Here is a 23,731-nt window from a genome sequence, read left to right as displayed (position 1 = left end):
GCCACCCATACTAGGTTGGTTTGCTGTGAGTAATCAGACCAAAGTCTCCAATCATCACCAATCCATAATTGGTCAGCGTGGTGATGAAAAGACTGGACAAACCCAGACATGAATTGATATAGCTGAGGCCTTTGTTCTGCAGTGGACTAGAAACTGTTGCATTTGTTGTTGTTGTTGTATAGGTTATAAATTTAATCCAACTAAGTGCAAATTTAACAATCCATAGATACTGAGGTACTTAATTAATTGAATGCTCCCATTTGGCAATGGGGTACAAAACTAATCAAAAGTGTTTTTTTATAAGTATTGCTTCCACATGCTATAGAATGCAGGTAATTGTGACACCCTGCAGTAGTTTTATTCTTTATTTGAAATTAATATTTAAGAACCAAATTCTAAAGTTTGTGTCTATATTGAATAATGTTTGTTTCCAGATGATGTAGGCTCTTTCTGAGATGTGGCGCTCATCTTGCAACAATCGGGGTTTTTCCTAAAACATAAATTGTCTTGTTTATAATAAGGTTTATTTTTGTGGTTCAAAGTCTGGTTACTGTAAATGGCCTACAGTATAATTTGGCCAAGAGGTGAACTTCTAATGCTTTCGTTTTAAAACTGAGGTGTGATTTTGGTTTTTTAATTATTTCCATTTTATTTTCATTGAGATATTAAATATTATTCTATTATTTTTCCTATGTTGGTTGCAGAATCGTCGTAGGTTAAAGAAAATTTCTCACGAAATTCAGATTGTAGGCCTATCAATGACACACACCAGATAAAGGTTAATTTGGAAAATATCTATCTAGGTGCCATGTCCTCGACGTGGGCTGTCAATTGCCTCCACCTGGTCCTGTCATAAGCTTTCTGTATAATTTTCCAGCTGTTACATTCTCTCTTTAAATCCTACAGTAAGCTGTACAAAAACGGTTTCATTTGCCGGTCTCTTGCTCCTCCCCCTTCTATATTTCCCATAAGGCACAAAAGTTTCTTTTCTCTTCTTATTACATGTCCCAGAAATTCCATCTAATTCTTCCTCATCAAATTTAGAAGTGATTCTCTCTCTCTCTCTCTCTCTCTCTCTCTCTCTCTCTCTCTCTCTCATATAGGAACTTGAACATTCTTCTGTAAAACTATAACTCATTTGTTTAATTTTTCCAGTTCTTGTTTAATGTCCACGTCTCTGAACGCCACACTGGGACGTTTCCAAGAGGCCACCTCAACCTATCTTAATAATCATTCTTTCCTATTACCACAAACTACAGTTTTATTTTCATTTATTTATGGCTGTTTGTCAACCATTCCCTAACACTTTTTCTAAAATCTTAACTGTATCATCAGTGTCATTTATGGAGAAGTAAAATTGTATATCAACAAAAAGCTTGACCTCACTTCAATTCCCTGTAATAGTTTTGAGAGATCAATACATAAGATACAAAATAAATTAGTATTGGGCTCAATACACGTCCTTGTGGCACCTCTGCTTAATGGTTTGAGTAAGAATTTCCAATTTCGTACACAATAGCTTTTTTTTAATCCCTAGAATCGTTACAGATAGTTTCATGTTATTGGAGCCAAAATGTACATTTACTGTAGATTCTAGAGCCTTCAAATATGCGACCCAAAGACTAATATAACAAGCTCCCAGTAGACATCAGAAAGAATGAATATATCAAGGCTTTCAAGAGGAAACTGAAGATTTTCTTGCTGTTTAAGTGCTTCAAAATTATTAACTGGAAAGAAATTATTTTCACACACCAAAGCCTGCCTGAACAGACTCTTAGTGTCTGATGGAGGGCGAGAGATAAACCCGTAAAAGTAATGAAGTGGATTGGAAAATTAACTCGTAAATACGCTCTCAAATACTAAAGAATATATACGACAAACTGATCTTGCAGGTTCTGTAATGAGTAGGGCTTTTCTTTGTGTAATAGGACCAGGAAAACAGCCACACCTGTCTTCATCCACTATTGCAAGTCAATCATATTTACATTACGATGCCAGATAATACTTAATAATTAATCAATCATATTTACAATACTGCATATAGTTGTCACCGTAGATTATAATTGTCTATATGCAGGCTGGTTATCCGGCAATGTTTCATACTTCCCATTTGACTTAACTAGTAATTCAAGAATGACATATTCGAGCCCTTTTGCCATGAAGGATAGATTCGAAATAGCCACTGTCTCCGATTTAGGATATTTACTCGTCAATGGTAGCATTTAATATTTCTGAAACACTATAAAAGCATTTTACTCCAATTACTTTAGATATTGCCATAAGATAAATTACACGATTTGATTTTTATCCCCCTTTACAAATCCTGATGACTTCTTCATTAAAACAGGATGTCAGAAAACACACTATCATCATTAAAACTCTTTTTTTATCTTATTTGTGTGTCTGATTTAACACCAATCTGATTCTGAATAGACGCAAAAGATCCAATTATATATTTTTATATTGCTTTTGGAAATTTAGTAAGTTACCAGCTAGTTCTTCGTCACAATGTACACCCGGTAGCATTTTTCTTGAAACCTTTTAGAAGACTGATGTATATAGCTTATTCCTCTCTGTTGCTGCTGCTTCCTTCTTCATAGGCCCCTTATGGCTGTGTATTCCTTCTATCCTACCTCCTCTAGTAAATCATGCTTGGCACTCATTATCTTCATCATTCACTTTGTAACAAACTCCACTTAACCTTTAAGTTTTTTCTCTCATCGAAACAAGTCTAGTAAAATATATTCTTTACCAGCAAATCCATATCATTTGAATGTCTTTAAACACTAATAAGTGTATGGAGTATACTTGTCTCTCGTATATCATAGATTCAATATCACTGGAATGTATTTAAGCAAGATATTTATTAGGAATCTTTTTAAAATGACATCAAAAAATCTTTAATTAAATCAGTTACTTTTCTTTATCTATTCTTGCGTCCTTTTCAAGGAATAAAATTTATTAGTTTGTAAAGGTTGCATTAACACTTATTATATAACTCTCTCTCTCTCTCTCTCTCTCTCTCTCTCTCTCTCTCTCTCTCTCTCTCTCTCTCTCTCTCTCTCTCTCTCTCTCTCTCTCTCTCTCTCAGCATCAAATCCATTGAAATATTAAATATTCGGAAGTGTATCCCAAGATATAAATTATTTGTATGTTTAGACTAAGTCAGCCTCATGTCATCTCATAGCGTACAATTGCACAGAAGTGGTTGGTAGAATAAAGGCTTAATTTTGATCTTTAAAGGACTCTATACCACGAATAATTTGAAATTAAGTTTAAATCAAAGTAGGAAATTCCTGTGATAAAGGCCCAAAGTAGGAACACGGCTTTTTATTTAGATTTTTAGAAATTATTCTTCCGAAAACCTTTATAGAAACGATTTATTTTGTATGAAAATCGTGTTTTTTCTCATATTCCAATAGCAGACTTATAATTACCTCATTAGTTAATGACTAATTAACTCTTACTGTAAGGGTGTGTGTGGTTCCTTGCCTGTTTTTCGACCAAACAGACAGAACTGGTTTTCTGCATATTTGTTCTTCGTTTAAGAGGACGGACCTACTCGTTGTCAGTGAATTTCCACAAAATCTGTTTTTAATCTGAAAATGGGAAGATTCATTCAGTAATTAATACTAAGTCTTCGTTTAGTATTAAGGTAAAAAGTTGAATTTGTTTTGCATTAATTAATTTTATTACTAAATGATTACTTTATGGTTTGGGCAATTTGAATCGAAGGCCTAAATTTCTCTGTAATAATTATCAGCACAAATATTTTGACTTCTGTAGTGATTATAAAGGATCAGTTCTGGTTTTTTAACCATGATAAAATGAGTGGCGATGCTACAACAATTATAATTATAATCTGACTGAGTACATATTTTTAATGACAATTGTTCACATTTGAAATTGTGTTAAAGAACGACTCAAAATGGTTGAGCATCGGTTTCACAATCGTATAATGTAGACTGTAACGTCATACAGCAGTGTGAATCTCTATTCAAAGTTACAATTTACGTATCAAATTCCAATTTACTTAATTGTTACATAATTTTTTGCCTTTCTAGGTAACATAGACACTCTTGTATGAGTTGCTCATCTGGCAATAATCATGACTTTTCTTAAATATTAATATTAATGTATCTTGTGTATGAGTAATGTTTTTATTTTTGTGTGTGGTGAGAATGTATTTATCCAGCGACAGTAAATGGTGTCTCATGCAGTAGGGTCCATACATGAATTTTACGTAGAGGGCTGTTTTTCTGGTCCTGTCACACAGGACCTATGGCTACAATATCAGTTCATCGTGTACATTCTAAGGTTTTTCTTATATATCACAACACATTTCGTGTTTATTGCCAAATGCTTTCATTTTGAAACAGGTATTATTTAGTTTAGTATTTATCCTAGATTTATTTCCATGTAGATATTTCCTATTAGTTTTCACATGTTGGTTACAGAATCGTAATTAGGAGGAATTTCTTGTTTACTGCAGGTAGGAGTTTAATAAGTCTTGCAGCCACCAATTGGCTTTATATAGCAGCTCTTCTAGGAGGAGGACACTCCTAAATTACAAAAGTTGGCTATAATACTCCAACAACATCATCATCATCATCGTACTTTTCCTTTCCCCATATTCCCCACTTCCCTATTATTATTATTATTATTATTATTATTATTATTATTATTATTATTATTATTATTATTATTATTATTATTATTATTGAGTTAAAAGTAATGGCTGCATCGGCAGAGTTTATTTTCTTATCCAATTTTTCTATTTTCCGGATAATTCTCTTCTCTAGAGCGCTACAATCAGCCAGCAGACTTGAAAAATTCATCAGTCGGGTGAATGACAAAATCGGGAAGACTTTTCAAGTATATTCTCACAAAATACAAGTAAAACTTTGGTACAAAATAGTAAAAACTACGACGCGTTTCGAGGATAAGTCCTTCTTCTTCTTCAGGTATAGAGTGAGGTGGATGCTTGTTGTTGTTGGGGTATTAAAGCCAACACTTGTTGTTGGCACGGGCCTTTCCCTTGGTTGGCCCGTAGAGACAGGTGGATGCTGCAGTCGGGTGGTATTTATACCCAGGATCAGGATTACAAGTGAAAGGGCTGGAATTTTCATCGGTTTCCATTGGTTGATCGGAGCTGATATGATATGGTGTCTGGTGTACGATGATCTCGGCCGGGAATACCAGTCTGTGACGTCATCGGGGACCTGAGTTTTGATTGGCTGAGGCGCGCTCTGAGCCAGCCAGGCTGCTCTCCCGCTCAGAAAAGTAGCGCTCTAGAGAAGAGAATTATCCGGAAAATAGAAAAATTGGATAAGAAAATAAACTCTGCCGATGCAGCCATTACTTTTAACTCAACCTGCCTAAAAGAGGGTCTCCTACCACGATATTATTATTATTATTATTATTATTATTATTATTATTATTATTATTATTATTATTATTATTATTATTATTATTATTATTATTATTATTATTATCGTGTATATATTCTAAGGTATTTTGTCTATCATACAATACTTGTACATATTGTCAAATGCTTTCATTTTGAACCTGGTAATATTTCATATAGTATATATCCTAGATTTATTTACTTGTAGATATCGGTTTTGATGTGTTGGTTCTGGCTAAATGGCAATTAGTTAGGACGAATTTCTTGTTTAATTCTCATACTTTAGAAAATTTTCTTGGGAAAGCATTTATTGATACGACGTATTTTGTATTAAACCATCATCAATATTTTCTACTTGTGGGCAAGCATAAACAAAGCATTATTTAAAGACTAAATTCTTACTGTAATTGTGCGGGGGTGGGGGGGGGGGGCTGTATTTCCCTAGTCTGTTTTTCGACCAGTCAGTCAAAAAAAAGTATTCAACATATTTACTCTTCGTTACGGACCTACTCATTTTTTTTTTCAAATCGTTTGTGATGTGAAAATATGAAGCCTTATTCAGGTTAATGTAAAAGTAATAAGTTAATTTTGTTTTGCATGTATTAACTTTTGAATGAATAAAGGATGAGTAGTTTTATGTGCGGTTTTCTAAATGCAATATCATTTTGATGAAACCAAACTAGGTATTAGTGATCAACAAGATTGCAAAAAGCGTCAATACTGTCCTTGATACTTCGTGGACTAAGCAACTTGAATTGAAGGCGTTACTATAAACTTTTCATGTTTGTACTACATTTCATCTTAAACTAGTTTAGATATTTGTTAATTTTATGACTGTGGGAAATTGTAGTGTTTATAAATAGTTTGCTACTTGCCATTAAGCTATTTTCCATATAAGGAAATATATTACTTTAACTGATCTACAATAATCAGCAATGAAAGTATTTTGACTTTGCTAAGGGTAGTAATGAAGGACCAGTACTTCTGTAGGGTTTCAAATCTGAAAGTGTTTGTTGAGATGGTATAACAGTGGAGAGACCTTGACGTGGTGAAAGGGTTTGTGTATCGCTATGGTGACCAACGTTGTACTAGTCAGGGCCACCCATATTAGGTTGATTTGTTGTGAAGGATCAGACTAAAATCTTCTACCATCACCAATCTATAATTGACCAGCGTGCTGAGGAAAAGACTGGTCCAACCCCAGACAGGAATTAACATTATCTGAGGCTTTTTTCCTGCACTGGACTAGAAACGGCTGCATTTGTTGTTGGTGGTGGTGGTGGTGTTGTAAAGGTTATAACTGTAATCCAACTAAGTACAAATTTAACAGTGCACAGATGCTGAGGTACTTAATGAATGGAATGCTCCCATTTGGCAATGTGGTACAAAACTCATCAAAAGTGTTTCTTATAAACATCGCTTCCACAGCTATAGAATGTAGGCAGTTGTGACACCCTGCAGTAGTTTTATTCTTTATTTGAAATTACTATTTAAGAACTAAATTCTAAAGTATTTGTCTATATAGAATCATGTTTGTGTTTCCAGGGGATGTAGGATATCTTGAGATGTGTTGCTCATCTTTCAATAATCGGGGTTTTTCCTAAAACATAAATTGTCTTGTTTATAATAAGGTTTATTTTTGTGGTTCAAAGTCTGGTTACTGTAAATGGCCTACAGTATAGTTTGGCCAATAGGTGAACTTTTAATGCTTTCTTTTTAAAACCGAAATACAATTTGGGTTTTGTAATTATTTCCGTTTTATTTTCATTGAGAAAATCATTATTATTTTTCATATGTTGATTGCGGAATCGTAGTAGGTAAAAAAAAATTCTCACTAAATTCAGATTGACTTGTATCAATGACCCCCACCAGATAAAGGTTAACTGGGAATCTTCTGTATCTATCTAAGTGCCATGTCCTGGACGTGGGCTGTCAATTGCTTCCACTTAGTCCTGTCTCTAGCTCTCTATATAATTTTAAATTGTCTAGCTGAACATTCTCAATTATTTCCCCCCCCCCCCCTCCTCCAGTAAGCTGTCCAAAAGATTTTTTTCCTTTGTCGGCCTTTTGCTCCTCTCCATGTTTCCTGTAAGGCACCAAAAGTTCGATCTTTTCTCTTCTTATTTCATGTCCTATAAATCTCATCTGCCTCCTACTTATCAGTTTTAGAAGTGCTCGCGCCCTCTCTCTCTCCCCCCCCCCCCCTCTCTCTCTCTCTCTCTCTCTCTCTCTCTCTCTCTCTCTCTCTCTCTTCTCTCTCTCTCTCTCTCTCTCTCTCTCCATGGGATATTGAACATTCTTCTGCAAAATCATCGTCAATGACCTTCGATGTCAGGATGCCAGAGAACTTCAAATCAATCAATTCTTCTGTAAAACCATAATTCATCTGCATTTATTTCCCTTTTCAAGTTCTTGTTTAATGTCCACTTTTCTAAACGTCATGCAGGGACGTTTCCAATTGGCCACCAAAACCAATCGTAATAATTATTCTTTCCTATTATTATAAACAGAAGTTTTAATTCCATTTATTTCTAGTAGTTTGCCAATCATTCCCAAACACTTTTTCTAAAATCTTAATTGTATCATCAGTGTCATTCATGGTGAAGTAAAATTATATATCAACAAAAAGCTTGACCTCACTTCAATTCCGTGTCATAGTTTTGATAGATCAATACTAAAGGTACAAAATAAATTAGTATTGGGCCTAACACACGTCCTTATGGCATCTCTGCTTAATGGTTCGTGTGATGAGTAAGAATTTCCAATTTCGTACACAATAGCTTCTTTCAACCCCTAGAATCGTTACAGATAGTTTCATCTTATTGGAGCCAAAATGTACATATACTGTAGGTTCTAGAGCCTTCGAATATGCGGACCCAAGATTGTATAACAAGCTCCCACTGGACATAAGGGAGAATGAATATATCAAGGCTTTCAAGAGGAAACTGAAGATTTTCTTGCTGTTTAAGTGCTTCAAAATTATTAACTGGAAAGAAATTATTTTCACACACCAAAGCCTGCCTGAACAGACTCTTAGTGTCTGATGGAGGGCGAGAGATAAACCCGTAAAAGTAATGAAGTGGATTGGAAAATTAACTCGTAAATACGCTCTCAAATACTAAAGAATATATACGACAAACTGATCTTGCAGGTTCTGTAATGAGTAGGGCTTTTCTTTGTGTAATAGGACCAGGAAAACAGCCAAACCTGTCTTCATCCGCTATTGCAAGTCTATCATATTTACAATACTGCATAAAGTTGTCACAGTAGATTATAATGGAGCTTGAATCAGTAGAACTTCAAAAGTTCAAAGTTGGAGCAAATGCTTTTTTGTTGACCAGGCGGACATGAGTCTTTTTATAGTTTATTTATGACATATTTGTTTTTGATGTTGTTAATAGTTTATATATGACATGTCTGTTTTGACGTTGTTACTTATTTTAGAATGATTTATTGTTAATTTGTTCTCTTCATTTATTTATTTCCTTATTTCCTTTCCTCACTGGGCTATTTTTCCCTGTTGGAGCCCCTGGGTTTATAGCATCTTGCTTTTCCAACTAGGGTTGTAGCTTGGATAATAATAATAATAATAATAATAATAATAATAATAATAATAATAATAATAATAATAATAATAATTGTCTATATGCAGGCTAGTTATCCGGCAATGTTTCATACCTCCCATATGACTAACTAGTAATTCAAGAATGACATATTCGAGCCCTTTTGCCATGAAGGATAGATTCGAAATAGCCACTGTCTCCGATTTAGGATATTTACTAGTCAATGGTAGCATTTAATATTTCTGAAACACTATAAAAGCATTTTACTCCAATGACTTTAGATATTGCCATATGATAAATTTCACGATTTGATTTGTGGCCCCCTTTAAAAATCCTGATGACTTCTTCATTAAAACAGGATGTCAGAAAACTCTCAATCATCATTAAAACTCTTTTTTTCTTTTTATCTTATTTGTGTGTCTGGTTTAACACCAATCTGATTCTGAATAGCCGCAAAAGATCCAATTGTATATTTTTATTTTGCTTTTGGAATTTTAGTTAGTTATCAGCCTTTATGGTTGTGTATTCCTACTATCCTACCTCCTCCTGTAAATCATGCTTGGCACTCATTATCTTCATCATTCACTTTGTAACAAACTCCACTTAACCTCGACGTTTTTTTCTCTCATTGAAATAAGTCTAGTAAAATATATTCTTTACCAGCAAATCCATATCATTTGAATGTCTTTAAACACTAATAAGTGTATAGAGTATACTTGTCTCTCGTATATCATAGATTCAATATCACTGGAATGTATTTAAGCAAGATATTTATTAGGAATTTTTTTACAATATCAAATAAATCTTTCTTTAAATCAGTTACTTTTCGTTATCTATTCTTGCAAGGTTGCATTAACACTTATTATATAACTCTCTCTCTCTCTCTCTCTCTCTCTCTCTCTCTCTCTCTCTCTCTCTCTCTCTCTCTCTCTCTCTCTCAAATTAATTGCAATATTAAATATTCGGAAGTGTATCCCAAGATATAAATTATTTGTAAATTTAGACTAAGTCAGCCTCATGTCATCTCAGCACGTGCGATTGCACAGAAGTGGTTGGTAGAAAATAATCTTGGGAAAACCTTTATAGAAACGATTTACTTTGTATGAAAATCGTGTTTTTTTCTCATATTCCAATAGCAGACGTTTACTTACCTCATTAGTTAATGACCAATTAACTCTTACTGTAAGGGGGGTGGGGTTCCTTGCCTATTTTTCGACCAACCAGACAGAACTGGTTTTCTGCATATTTGTTCTTCGTTTAAGAGGACGGGTCTACTACTCCTTGTCAGTGAATTTTCAAAAAATCAGTTTTTAATCTGTAAATGGAAAGCCTTATTCAGTAATTGATACTAAGTCTTCCTTCAACATCAAGGTAAAAAGTTGAATTTGTTTTACATCAATTAATTTTATTACATACACACACAAAGGCCTGATTTTCTCTATAATAATTACTAGCATAAATATTTTGACTTTAGTAGTGGTTATGAAGGATCAGTTCTGTTTTGTAACCATGTTAAAATGAGTGGAGATGCTTCGACAATCATAATTTTAATCTAATTTTAATTTATTGTTTACATCTTAAATTGTGGTAAAGAATGATTCAAAATCACTATTTATAAACTTTAGAGAAAATACGTTTTTGTTCAATCATGCTTGTGTTAATAGGTGATATGGGCAGTCTTGCAGGAGTTGCTCAACTTGTTCATTATTATTATTATTATTACTATTATTATTACTATTATTATAACAGCTTTTCTTAAAGAAATGCCTAAATCTATCAAGCCAGCTACTGTGAATAGCTTGTCATGTAGTTGGGCCCATGCATGAACTTTACTTAACTTTCCATTTACTTTACGGTCTGTTTTTCTGGCCCTACAAAGTCAGTTTATCGTATACATATTCTTATGTATTTTGCATAAAACACAATGTTTATTATCCAATACTTTCGTTTTGAAACCGGGCCATGATTTAGGCTTAGTATTTATTTACTTTTTATTTGCATCGAGATGTTTACCTCCTGTTTTCATATGTTGGTTGCAGAATCGTAAGAAGTTAGGACGAATTTCCTGTGTAATTCTGATATATATGAGGAAATATGTTTGGGAGAGCATTTATTGATACGACTTAATTCATATTAAACTATCATTAATAGTTTTCTGTCATTCGCTAGTGAACAGGCTTACTCGGTTCGTTTGTTAATAACTTAACAATCATTGCAATTGGTGGTGGGGTGTTTTGGTTCTTTGTTTTAAGACCAGTCCGGCGAAAGTGTTTTTCAATAGATTTGTTCTTCGTTTTTTTTTTTTTAAACTGGAATTAATATTGCTTATTTAGTTTAATGTAAATGTAATAACTTAATTTTATTCTAAATGTATCAACTTTTGAAATAATAAATATATTGTTTCATGTGGAAATTTCCGAAGGCAATGTCATTTTGATGAGACAAAACTAGGTATTAGTGATCAACAAGATTGCAAAAAGCGTCAATACTGTCCTTAATACTTTGTGGACTAAGCAACTTGAATCGAAGGCGTGACTATAAACTTTTCATGATTGTACTACATTTCATCTTTTAGTTTAGATATTTGTTAATTTTATGACTGTGGGAAATGGTAGTGTTTATAAATAGTTTGATAATTGACATTAAGCTATTTTCTGTGTAAGGAAATATATTACTTTAATTGATCTACCATAATCAGCAATGAAAGTATTTTTACTTTTCTAAGGGTAGTTTTGAAGGACCAGTACTTCTGTTGTTTTAATTCGAAGTCTTTGTTGAGATGTTAATAACATTTATACCATTTCTGAGTGGGGTTATCTTGATGTGGTGAAAGGGTTTGCATACCGCCATGATGAAAAAAATTGTACTAGGCAGAGCCACCCATACTAGGTTAGTTTGCTGTGAAGGATCTGACCAAAGTCTCCCACCATCACCAATCCACAATTGGTCAGCGTGCTGAGGAAAAGGCTGTGGCCAAACCCCAGACATTAATTGATGTCTGATGTATTTGTTCTGCAGTGGAATAGAAACGGCTGCATTTGTTGTTGTTGTTGTTGTTGTTGATATAACAACCGTGGAAGTCCTGTAGAGAGTAGGGTTCCCCTCCTGTACAGGACCAGAAAAAACAGCCATCAAACGTCCAATTAATACGTTTTCATCTTTCATATACTAAAGAATACATATAACAAACTAATCTTCTATGTCCTGTAATGCGCAATATTTGTGTGATAGGACCCAGAAAACAGTTACACTTCTCGTCGTCCACTATTGCAAGTAAATCATATTTTAAATACTGCTTATAGTTTTCTCTGAAGAATATAATTGTCTATGTTGACTGGTTATCCGGTAGTGTTTCATACTTCCCAAAGGACAAAGTAATAGTTCAAGAATGATATATTCTAGCCCTCTTGCCACGAAGGATAGATTCTAAATAGGTTTGTATGTACGAAAGTCCTGATAATCGAGAGCACTTTTCAGAATGGGTGTGGCTGTAGCCACTGTCTCAAATTTTGGATATTTACACAAAAGTCAACAATAGTAATTACAATTTTTGAAATATCAGTAAGACTATGAAAGTATTCTACTCCAATTAGTTTAGATATTACCATTAGATAAAATAAACGATTTGGTTTTTAGACCCCTTAAAATATCCTGATGACTTCATCATCAAAACTCTAATCATATTTGTGGGTCTGGTTTAACACCAATCTGAATATCCGCAAAACATCCAATTGTATTTAATAATTTGCTTTTAGAATTTCTAGCTATTTATCACCCGGGATCCTTTCTTCTTGAACATCTCCCATTAGACCATTGAAAAGACTATAAAACTTATCCATATCTGTTACCGCTTCTTCCTTCCTAATAGGCCTTCCATGGCTGTATATTCCTTCCATGCATTTCCCTTTGTAACAAACTCCACTTAATATCTTTACGTGTTTTCTCTTCAAATCCCTCCATCGAACCAAGTCTAGTCAAATATATTCTTTAACATCAAATTCACCGATTTTAAATGTCTTTGAAAACACATACGTGTATTAAGTATACTCGTGCTTCGCATATCAAAGACTCCATATCACTAGAATGTATTTAGGCAAAACGTTAGGGAAATTTTGACATTCCCACCAAGAACTCTTGGATTAAATCATATAATTCGGTTACTTTTCCAAGATATTTTCGAGTTTTTAATCTATTTCAAAGAACGAAGTTTTTTTTTGAGCTGGAATTTAAGGAAATTTGATCAAGGTTAAGGTATTAATAGTCACTTGCACTATCTAGGAAACCTAAGATTGGGTGCAAGAAACAATTGAAAGGATTTCACTATCTGTCTGTAGCAGTTTGAATTTTCTGTTACATAGTTGCTTTGGTTTGACGATGAATGAAGTCGTTAAATACCAGTTAATGATAAGTTTGTTTAGGTTGCATTGATACTTATTATATAACCTCTCTCTCTCTCTCTCTCTCTCTCTCTCTCTCTCTCTCTCTCTCTTTTGAGGAAAATAATCTCTCTCTCTCTCTCTCTCTCTCTTGAGGAAAATAATCTCTCTCTCTCTCTCTCTCTCTCTCTCTCTCTCTCTCTCACTGTATTTTAATCTGTTAACTCCCACCTTTCTCTCCTATTGTGTTGCCTCATTAAGTGACCTCAACATAACTCTATATCGTTTGTCAATAATTAACTCTTAAGATTTCCAGTGTCCCAGTCAAGCTAATCGCGATATTCATCTTTATATTCATTTCCATGAGTTCAAAATTCCAAAATATGATTGATAATATAGTTCTCGCTTTCATAGGTGGACGTTATAGGTTAAGGAGATGGTTAAAGAGATGTATAATTTGATAGTCTTTTGTTGGCCGGCAATGCAAGAGCCTGTGGCCTACGTAAGGTGGGGGAATAGTAACTGAACCTAGCTAGATGGTCTAGAAAACAAGAGAGAGAGAGAGAGAGAGAGAGAGAGAGAGAGAGAGAGAGAGGGGGGGGGTACGTGTCGCATTAATCACTGTGAATGTCCTTTGCATTAAAGTTTGGGAGCAACATTACCGAGGTATTTTTGGATGTTGACCTGAATTTAAAACCCGTGTATTTATCATCAATCCGTCTCCATATATTCAATATCAATAACAAATTCTCTCTCATGCTTGTTTAAAATAGCCTTATTTACGTTTTCGTTCGAATTAAATCACAAATCTATTCCATAACACTTAAAATTTCGATGCTTTATGTAACTTTATACTTCCATTTAACTCATTCATTGGTAGTTTGCTGTATATAGCTTTTTAAACATTATTTTATTACTGCTACTTAGGATACAATATGATACTTATCAAATTTTCATATACGAGGTATCTATTGACAATGAACTTTCTAGAAATTGCAGAACCCTGCACCTTGTGACTAACGAGGAACAGAAAACCTGGTTGTTGCAGTAGTAGTAAAAAAGTTAGAAGTAAATTGATAAAATAACTTTAAAGTTTTGTGCTGGTAAATGAGTTTCCTAATGCATTTGTTTCTCAATTTTTTATTTCTAATAATCATTCAGTTACTGATGCTGTAACAAAGCTCTCTCTCTCTCTCTCTCTCTCTCTCTCTCTCTCTCTTTCTCTCTCTCTCTCTCTCTCTCTCTCTCTCTCTCTCTCTCAATACTATAAATTTTATTTTATATGGAATGACTGATTATATTGACGGATTAAATTACTAGAATATTAATTCATTTCACGAATTAAATTACTAGAATATTAATTCATTTCATTTTTCAGAAGCTGGACACACTACTCAAGAAGATAGAAGATGAGAATCTTTCGGGGCCTATCTCAAATGTCCCTTCTGAAGACCACAAGACTCTAGAGCAAGATAATAATAATGATCATCATGCAAGTGGCATATCCCAAAGGAGATCGGCAATTATGTCTAGCCCTTCCTCTCTCTGCCCGACTCTCTGCAGCAACCGAGCTAATGATATACACTGCATTAATTATAGGTAAGTGGTTAACTAAATAAGATATTTTTTGTGTGTGAGAACATTAAAAGTCGAACACTCCTGTTTTTCAGGCTGTTGAAGTATCATTCAATCTTTAAATAACTTTTTAATACTAAATTTCAAAGTGTTTGGTTAAATTCTTCTTGCCAGTCCCAATGTACATCCTTTGTCCATTGTTTATAGACCAAATGCAGTTTTTATTCCAGTATTCTGTGCTTTTCCTACCAATACGATACATTTTTTTGCTTGTAGTATAAAAGAAGTTATTCCAATTTCATCCAGGCTTTTGTGTCTCCTCTCACGTTTTCATTCTCACGATTTCACAAACATCTCGACTAGTACTTCCCAGAATATCAGCACAGCCACTTTTTTCACGTTTATTAACTTTATCCAAACTTTTGCCACACTTTTCTCACTTTATGAAACGGCTCTCTCAATACGTAAGTAACTCCCACAACATCCACTTGACCCCTTTTATTAATTTTTAACTCTGCACATCCATTTCAACATTCATATTTTTACCAATTCCGTTTTCCTATCTTGTGCCTTCGAAATCACTAGTGTGTCAGTCTCCCAAATCCATTGCAGATCTAATGTCACTTCTATTAAACCTTCCTTTAACCTTTGCACTGATCCCCTTCTATTTGTATAGTTAATTTCTGAATCCATATCTCTATTTGTTAATTTTACTCTTAAATGCAAGATCCAACTTTCTTGATGTCATCCAAGCCCAGTTTCACTGCACCCTGTCTTCCTTCTACCATCCATTAAATTATCTTTTTTCTGCTTATCTAAAATATTTAGAGTACAGTAACAATATTAGAATAAATGTATATGCTATAAAAACTTTAACAAAACAACAGGAAGAGAAATTTGATAGAATAGTGCTCCTGAGTGGACCTTCAAGCAAGAATTCATTTATGATAATGGCTTCTGGCTGGGCACAGACTTGAACCAAGTGTTAGGGATATATGCCTTGATCTTCATGTGCTTGGCTCCACATTTTTAGCTTAACAACAACAGCAACAACAACAACTACTACTTACTAAGCATTTTAAGGAACATTTAGGATGTTGGAAAAAATTGGAAATTACTTTTTACTGGGAATATTTACCAACTTTTAGTATGTTCGTTTGTTGGTTTTGTTGATCAACCGTGGCGTATCATATGATGTTTAACAGCAAAGTATAGAAACCCTTTTGTTTGTTTTTACTTGGCCAATTTGGGGATAAACACTTTTGTCCACTTTTGCTGGAAACAGGAAAGACAGACTAGTGTTGTCTGGCTGTGAACTGTAGGCCTACAAAGAAACTTTTAGTTAAAAGGGAATTTTTTTTTCCCGTAAAGGAAGAAGCGAGATTAAATGTTCAATATTTGATACGCAAATGTATTCGTGTTACCTCCGACTGTGTCATTTTGCGTATAGCAACTTTTTTTTTTTTTTTTTTTTTTTTTGCTGTGATCAGTCAGCCTACTACCAAATTGTGTCCTTTTATGTAAGGTGAGCAAATATTCAGAATTAGAAATAGCAGAATGTGTGGACATTATGCTGGTGATTTTGAAACTGAAGAATGTACTTTAGATTTCGTCAAATGTATTATCTACTCGCTTGCTTGCTTGCTTACCTTCCTACTTACTTACTTACTTACTTACTTACTTCCCTATTTACCTACTTACTTCATTACCTACCTACCTATTTACCTACTTACTTACTTCATTACCAACCTACCTATTTACCTACTTACTTCATTACCAACCTACCTATTTACCTACTTACTTCATTACCTACCTACCTATTTACCTACTTACTTACTTCATTACCAACCTACCTATTTACCTACTTACTTCATTACCTACCTACCTATTTACCTACTTACTTCATTACCTACCTACCTATTTACCTACTTACTTCATTACCTACTTACCTATTTACCTACTTACTTACTTCATTACCTACCTACCTATTTACCTACTTACTTACTTCATTACCTACCTACCTATTTACCTACTTACTTCATTACCTACCTACCTATTTACCTACTTACTTCATTACCTACCTACCTATTTACCTACTTACTTCATTACCTACTTACCTATTTACCTACTTACTTACTTCATTACCTACTTACCTATTTACCTACTTACTTACTTCATTACCTACTTACCTATTTACCTACTTACTTACTTCATTACCTACCTACCTATTTACCTACTTACTTGCTTCATTACCTACCTACCTACTTACTTATTTACTTACTTACTTACTTACTTACTTACTTACTTCACGCATAACGCAGAGACCTACAAGGTGAATTTATCTCACCTTAAGTATTTTGTGTATCACACAACAATGAATGTTAAATGTTAAAATGCCAAAATTTCGTTAAAAAATTAGAAAAAAATACTGAACATTGGTGAATTCAAAATGCTGTGATGATTAAGTTTTAGATTCAATATGAAATATAAAGCTTTGAATTAATTTTTGAATGAAAATTGTTTTGTTATAAATATTCTTCTTCTTCGTCCTTTGGATACCTTAGAATAGTGTGTCATAAGAGGAAAGATATTTTTAGTTTTCATCATTTAATTGACATCTTAAACTAATTAAGTTTTGTGAATCAGTGAACGTCTTCTACAATTATATATTGATAATAATAGCGGAGTCTTGGAGTATATAAAAAAAACCGTAATTAGCACTCCATTGTTTAATTTTAATATTTCACTTTTAAGGGCTGATTTCGTGGTCCTATCACACAGGGTAACCCTACTCACTACATGACCTACATGTACAAGATCTGTTTGTCGTATGCATTCTTAGGTATTTTGCGTATCACACTGAATGATTTTTGTATTGTCAAATCCACTTAATCGAAGCACTTATAAAGCTTAATCACCCATTAACTTCAATCTCTCTCTCTCTCTCTCTCTCTCTCTCTCTCTCTCTCTCTCTCTCGAAGTCAATCAATTTGTGAGTGAATGACTTTGTAATAGTCTAAAGAACAACCATAGTTTATTCAAATCAGCTCAGAGCTAACAGACACAAACTGGAATTGAAAAAATACGACACCATTCAAAGGGGCAATTTCTTTACATACAAAATAGCAAATACTTGAAATAGATTTCCAGTGGATGTAGCAACAGTAAACACTAAGGTTAAATGAGCCCAAGAATGAGTTCGACAAGATCGTAAGATATTTCAAAATGCTTAAACTAAAACGCTCTACCAAAGAGCAAATGGAGTCTCCGCGGATGGACTAAAAAGTCTTTGAGACATCCAAAATCCTTCAAACTCCTTGTTATTCTCGCCCGTTCATTCTGTTACCTTTTAACACAGAAGTGACCTAATCATGACTACTTACCTCAAAATTACCCTTTTCTAAGAATATGCTATGGTGACCCCTTGCAAATATTCCTTAAGGAATCCTTCCATTCATGTGGATTTAAATCCATTTTTCAGTCGATTTTAATTGTTCCAAATGATCCTATTTTTTTCTATACAATTCTCGTCTATAATTTGGTAGATAAGATCCCATTCGTCTAAAAGCTGTTGATCCTGAGAGAGAGAGAGAGAGAGAGAGAGAGAGAGAGAGAGAGAGAGACGGTCACCGCATTTCTAATTGCATGATGAAATTATTGTGAAGCCTCGTTGCCACACACACTCTCTCTCTCTCTCTCTCTCTCTCTCTCTCTCTCTCTCTCTCAGAAAATAATTGCTAAAACACTGGACACTTATTCAGTCCCCAAACCTATTCGAAAACATGATTTTTTTCCTTAAATACCATCGCTGATCAAATTCATTTGAATGAAATAATTATATTAGTTAATTTTCCATAATTAGACGGCTGTAAACACCTCATTAGGTATGGCAAAGCTCTTATTATAAGTACTATTGGTTCCTCGTCTGTGTCTTCGGTGTGCCAAGCAAAGGTCGTTACTTGCAGTTTTGCTCAAGGTGGGAAGACGGAGAAAAACACGTCTTCGGTGTTACTTAATTGTAAAGATAATTGTTTTAACTTACGTTTTTGTTTTGTTATGAAAGTCCAAAAGGAAGATAAATAATTTCATGTGTAAATTACTTTCGTCATTGATTTGTGAAGCAAAACTGGTTATAAGTAATAGATTATTCTCTTCAGTACACAAAATCTTGGTTGATGATGATCTGCGAACTACGAAATTTGTGTCCATGATTTAAGCCAGGACCCACTTACTATTAGTGCTTCGGTTTTGGCACCTATGTTCATTTTCATGTTCAATGGAGACTCCTGTTTTTTAAGTCTCGTGATATTTAAATTGTGTCCCAACTCGTAGAGGGAATTGGGAGTGATTTTTTTTTCGAATTTTTGTAACTTATTAAAAAAAAAAACTGAATATGTATATAAATTTCAAACACAATGGCCTTTAATAACGAATTCAACCTTAGGAATATATTATTATTATTATTACTTGCTAAGCTTACAAACCCTAGCTGGAAAAGCAGGATGCTATAAGACCAGGGGCTCTAAGAGGGGAAAGTAGCTCAGCGAGGAAAGGAAACAAATAAAACTAAAATATTTAAAAGTACAGTAACAATATTAAAATAAGTATATAGACTATAAAAACTTTAACAAAACAATAGGAAGAGAAATTTGATAGAATAGTGTGCTCGAGTGTAGGCTACCCTCAAGCAAGAATTCATTTATGATAATGGCTTCTGGCTGGGAAGAGAGTTGGACCAAGTGTTAGGGATATATATATATGTATGTATGTATGTATGTATGTATGTATGTGTATGTATGTATGTATGTATGTATGTATGTATGTGTATGCAGTATCAGCACCTATCAATTTTAAATGCATATTGTGTGCTTAATTATTTGTTGATTATCGTAATAAGTTGCGAAAAATTTCCAACCAGGTATGAACCACTGTTAGGTCGTAGGTGGGGCAGGGATGCTGTGGGTAGCTCCTTGTGGGGAAGGAGGTATAGGGGTGGTACAGTGGTCAGTGTGTGTGAAAGAAAATGTTTTTGGAAGATATACATTATGAATCAATTTTATATACACTATTTGAATTAAGTCATGAAAAAAATTATATTGGTTATCCCAAATTTAGCTTCTGTGTTCTTAATAGGCCCCATGTTTATTGAATTTTGCTACGACCCTTTTATTCAATTGTTTACTAAACGTAATAACTCAAAGACAATATATATATATATATATATATATATATTCTTACAGTTTATAACATATACATCATAGCATATTTACATATTTTTTGTTTTACATATAGTGTATTTATAACTGAATTTTTTACTCTTTATCTAAATGTTTTTAAATAAAAAATATATTCAGTCTTGAATACTTTTTCAATAGAAGTTTCAAACCTTATTTTATTTTCATTAAACGTATTTATCATTCTGCTTTTATTTATTAGGTTACTTTGCTTTAATTTGACTGTTTTCCTGGTCTTATTACATTGGGGAACTGTATCTTACAGGAACTACAATATTTGTTTGTCTTTATACATCATTAGGTATTTATTGTATCATACATCGTATTCCGCGTTTATTGTCAAAGCCACATATTATCGAAACACTTAGAAAACTGTTATCATTTATGCTTTGTTTCATCTATATTTAATAGCATTATCATCTATATACTAGCCGGGGATTTAAAGTAATTACCTCTGCCAGCTAAGTTGGAAGGAGGTTACGTTTTACCCCCTGCTTTTGTGTTTGTGTGTGTTTGTATGTGAACAGCTTCCTGGCCACAATTTTAATCGTAATGAAACTTACAGGGATTAACTGTTATGTAAAAAGCTGGAAATGGATAGATTTTGGAAGGTCAATGCCAAAGGTCAAGGTCATGGTTATGCAAAATGTCCAATTCATGTTATCAGCTATAAGTTTGGACATCGTTGTCACAGAGACTTCAAACTTGGTTCATATTCGAGTTTATGAAAATCCACGCCAAATAATACACGTCAAGGTCAAGGTTGAGCAAAAGGTCGAGGAATAAGCTGTCATGGCGGAGGTCTGCGCTCTACTGAGTGTCCCTCTATTTTACAATGAATTTCCTTAAGACTTAACATCAGATTGGTTTCTGACCTTAGCACAGATGGTGTAGCAAGTGTACTATGTATGAGGGGGGAGGGGCTTAGTTTAAGACCTCTGACCTCTGACCTCTCGGTGTATATGTGTCTGCTTACTGCAATGGATTTGTTAGTGAAAACATTTCTAACATCAATACATTACTTGAAGAGTTAACTTCAGTATTCAAACATTATTAGAAAACAATTGTATTGAAGTGTTGAATGGCTTGTCAAATTTTAATGGTTTTCGACAGAATTTAAAACTACAGTATTGTTAGTAACAGAGAAATAGAGAGTAAATGGAGAATGAATGTGCTATATAAGTGTATAACTCAACAAGATTAGGGTACTTTTCATGTTAATCAAAATATTGCAAAAGGGAAATTTAAAGTATTTAAATAGTTGCAAGAACCTTACTTGTATCATAGTGTTGTTTTGTGTTACTCGACTATTCTTAATGTTTTAGATTATGCATATATATATAATTCTAGGTAGACATGTTTAAAAGGTAATTAGGTATTTTTTTTAAATTCAGAAAAAGGGTTAATATTCCCACTCATTGGTTAGCCAAATAAATGTCTACCCTGTGCCCTATGGCTGGCCATATGAGCCACATTTCTAAAATACGTTCCCATCCTGTTCCCAAGGGCGAGCATTATGGGCAAGACTAATATAAAAACAATTAGAAGGGCACTCAGTAGAGTGCAGACCTCCAACGCAGAAGCATATTTCTCGACCTTTTGCTTAATCTTGACCTTGATTTTGACCTTCACATGTGTTAATTGGCGTGGATTTCCATACACTCAAATATGAACCAAGTTTGAAAACTCTGTGACAACGATGTCCAAACTTATGGCTGATTAAGAGAATTTGACATTTCGCTGGACCGTGACCTTTACCTTTGACCCTGAGCTTCCAAAATTTAATCCTTTCCAGCTATTTACACAACTGTAAGTCCCTGTAAGTTAAATTATTCTACGATTAAAGTTGTGACCAGGGAGTAAAACATAACCTCCCTCAAACTTCGTTGGCGGTGGTAATAATTCCTGCCTATTTGCACTACTAATAAAAGCCTTTAAAATCTCTCCAGTAACCCCAGTAGAATGCAGTATTTTACTTTCCTTTAAGGACTGCTTTCCTGGTCCTATTATATGGGGGAATTCTACTCGCTACAGGACCTACGAAATAAGTTTATCGTATGTATTCTTAGGTATTTTGCATATCACACTGCATAACTGGTATTTGTCAAATTCACATTATAGAAGCGTTTAAAGAACAAGGAAGTCTTCAGTTTCTTGTTAAATGTTTCTCATTTATTAGTTTTCGAATTTGAAATATTTTATAACAAATTGAATATTTACATAGACACTTTGACATCCTTAGTATCCATGGGTTGTATTGTCTGCCAATCTCTATAATTCCAAATCATAAGCTTTGCAATTTCTTGAATTCACTATATAATTATCCACTTTGTTCAACCAAGTGCAGTTTATACATTTCATTTATTATGAATTGCATTCCTTAGTGGTGGGATTTCCTGAACATTTTTCGTACTTTTTATCACCAGTCTTGATCTTGCAATCTTTTTTTTCAAGATGTCCATACCTTTGACAGCTCTAGAAGATCACATACTACTTATTCCGGATGTTATAAGTACCCTATTGCAACATAACTGTGTCCTGTAAAGTATCTTTTTTTTTTCTTTTTTTCCTTCAAAGTTCCTGTCCTTAATTTTATTTGGAAGAAGAAATTTGCCCGTTTGTGTGTTTGTGAACAGCTTCCTGGCCACAATTCTAATAGTAGAGTAATGAAACTTGTAGGAATTAACTGTTATTTAAAAAGCTGGAAATTATAAAAAATTTGGAAGATCCATGCCGAAGGTCAAGGTCACGGTCAAACGAAATGTCCAATCATGTAAATCAGCCATAAGTTTGGACATCATTCTCACGGAGACTAGAAATTTGGTTCATATTTGAGAGAGAGAGAGAGAGAGAGAGAGAGAGAGAGAGAGAGAGAGAAACTTTAATGAAATTCTCTCTAACTTTTTGCCAATTCAGAATTTACTCAACGGTTGAAGTGAAGTGTGTTTAAAATTTTTTTTGTGCATTTTCTTTGGTTATATTTTCTTGCTGTTGCCTTTTTTCTGGATTGTAAACTGTGATATTTTTCTTTATCAAATTAACCAATAAATGTTGACTAAAGTAATTTAATTCCTATTCACTGTTTTGCCTTTAACGCTCCAAAACTGAAATAAGCATGCATAGTTTATTAGGCTACTAAACAGTTTTATCAAGTATAAAAATGGTAAATTAGAAAATGGTAAAACTAATTTAAAGGTTTTCAAAGTAAACTAAAATGTTTGATAGGGAGTTTTCTCTTTTTACCCCCGAACAAAGAAATGATCCTACGTCGTTCATAATGTCTGTTATATGATTGAGTAATTAGCTTATAGTTAGGCAGTTTGTTAATTCCTTAAGAAGATTATGAGATGTCGTGTTGTGTAGAGATAAAATATTATAACATTAATGCTTTCTTTAGTGAGATAGACATTTAGTTTTTCCATTTTTCAGATTTAAAATAAGTGAAATTTAATATTTTCATATGTCGATAGCTATTTAAAGAACATTCAGTTTAAAATTTCAGATTTAAAATAGTTTAATTTTCTCTTCCAGATGTGTATAGCTGTTTCCACGCAAACTACAAGGGCGAAAAAAGAC

The 23,731-nt window shown here is 33.7% G+C and overlaps 1 long non-coding RNA gene across 3 annotated transcripts in view; it reads left to right on the top strand.

Moving 5' to 3' along the window:
* LOC137640533 (uncharacterized) overlaps positions 1–23,731 on the top strand; it is a 201,086-nt gene that overhangs the window by 98,947 nt on the left and 78,408 nt on the right. The window contains exon 1 of one of the 3 annotated variants that reach the window (XR_011044391.1): positions 14,726–14,945. The exons of the other annotated variants lie outside the window; for them this stretch is intronic. This is a non-coding gene — a long non-coding RNA (uncharacterized lncRNA). Of the gene's footprint in view, positions 1–14,725; positions 14,946–23,731 lie in introns of those variants that run through there. 3 annotated transcript variants of the gene reach the window in all.

This window comes from Palaemon carinicauda, chromosome 5, assembly GCF_036898095.1.
Source record: "Palaemon carinicauda isolate YSFRI2023 chromosome 5, ASM3689809v2, whole genome shotgun sequence".
NCBI lineage: Eukaryota > Metazoa > Arthropoda > Malacostraca > Decapoda > Palaemonidae > Palaemon > Palaemon carinicauda.
This window is presented reverse-complemented; position numbering and strand designations above follow the sequence as displayed.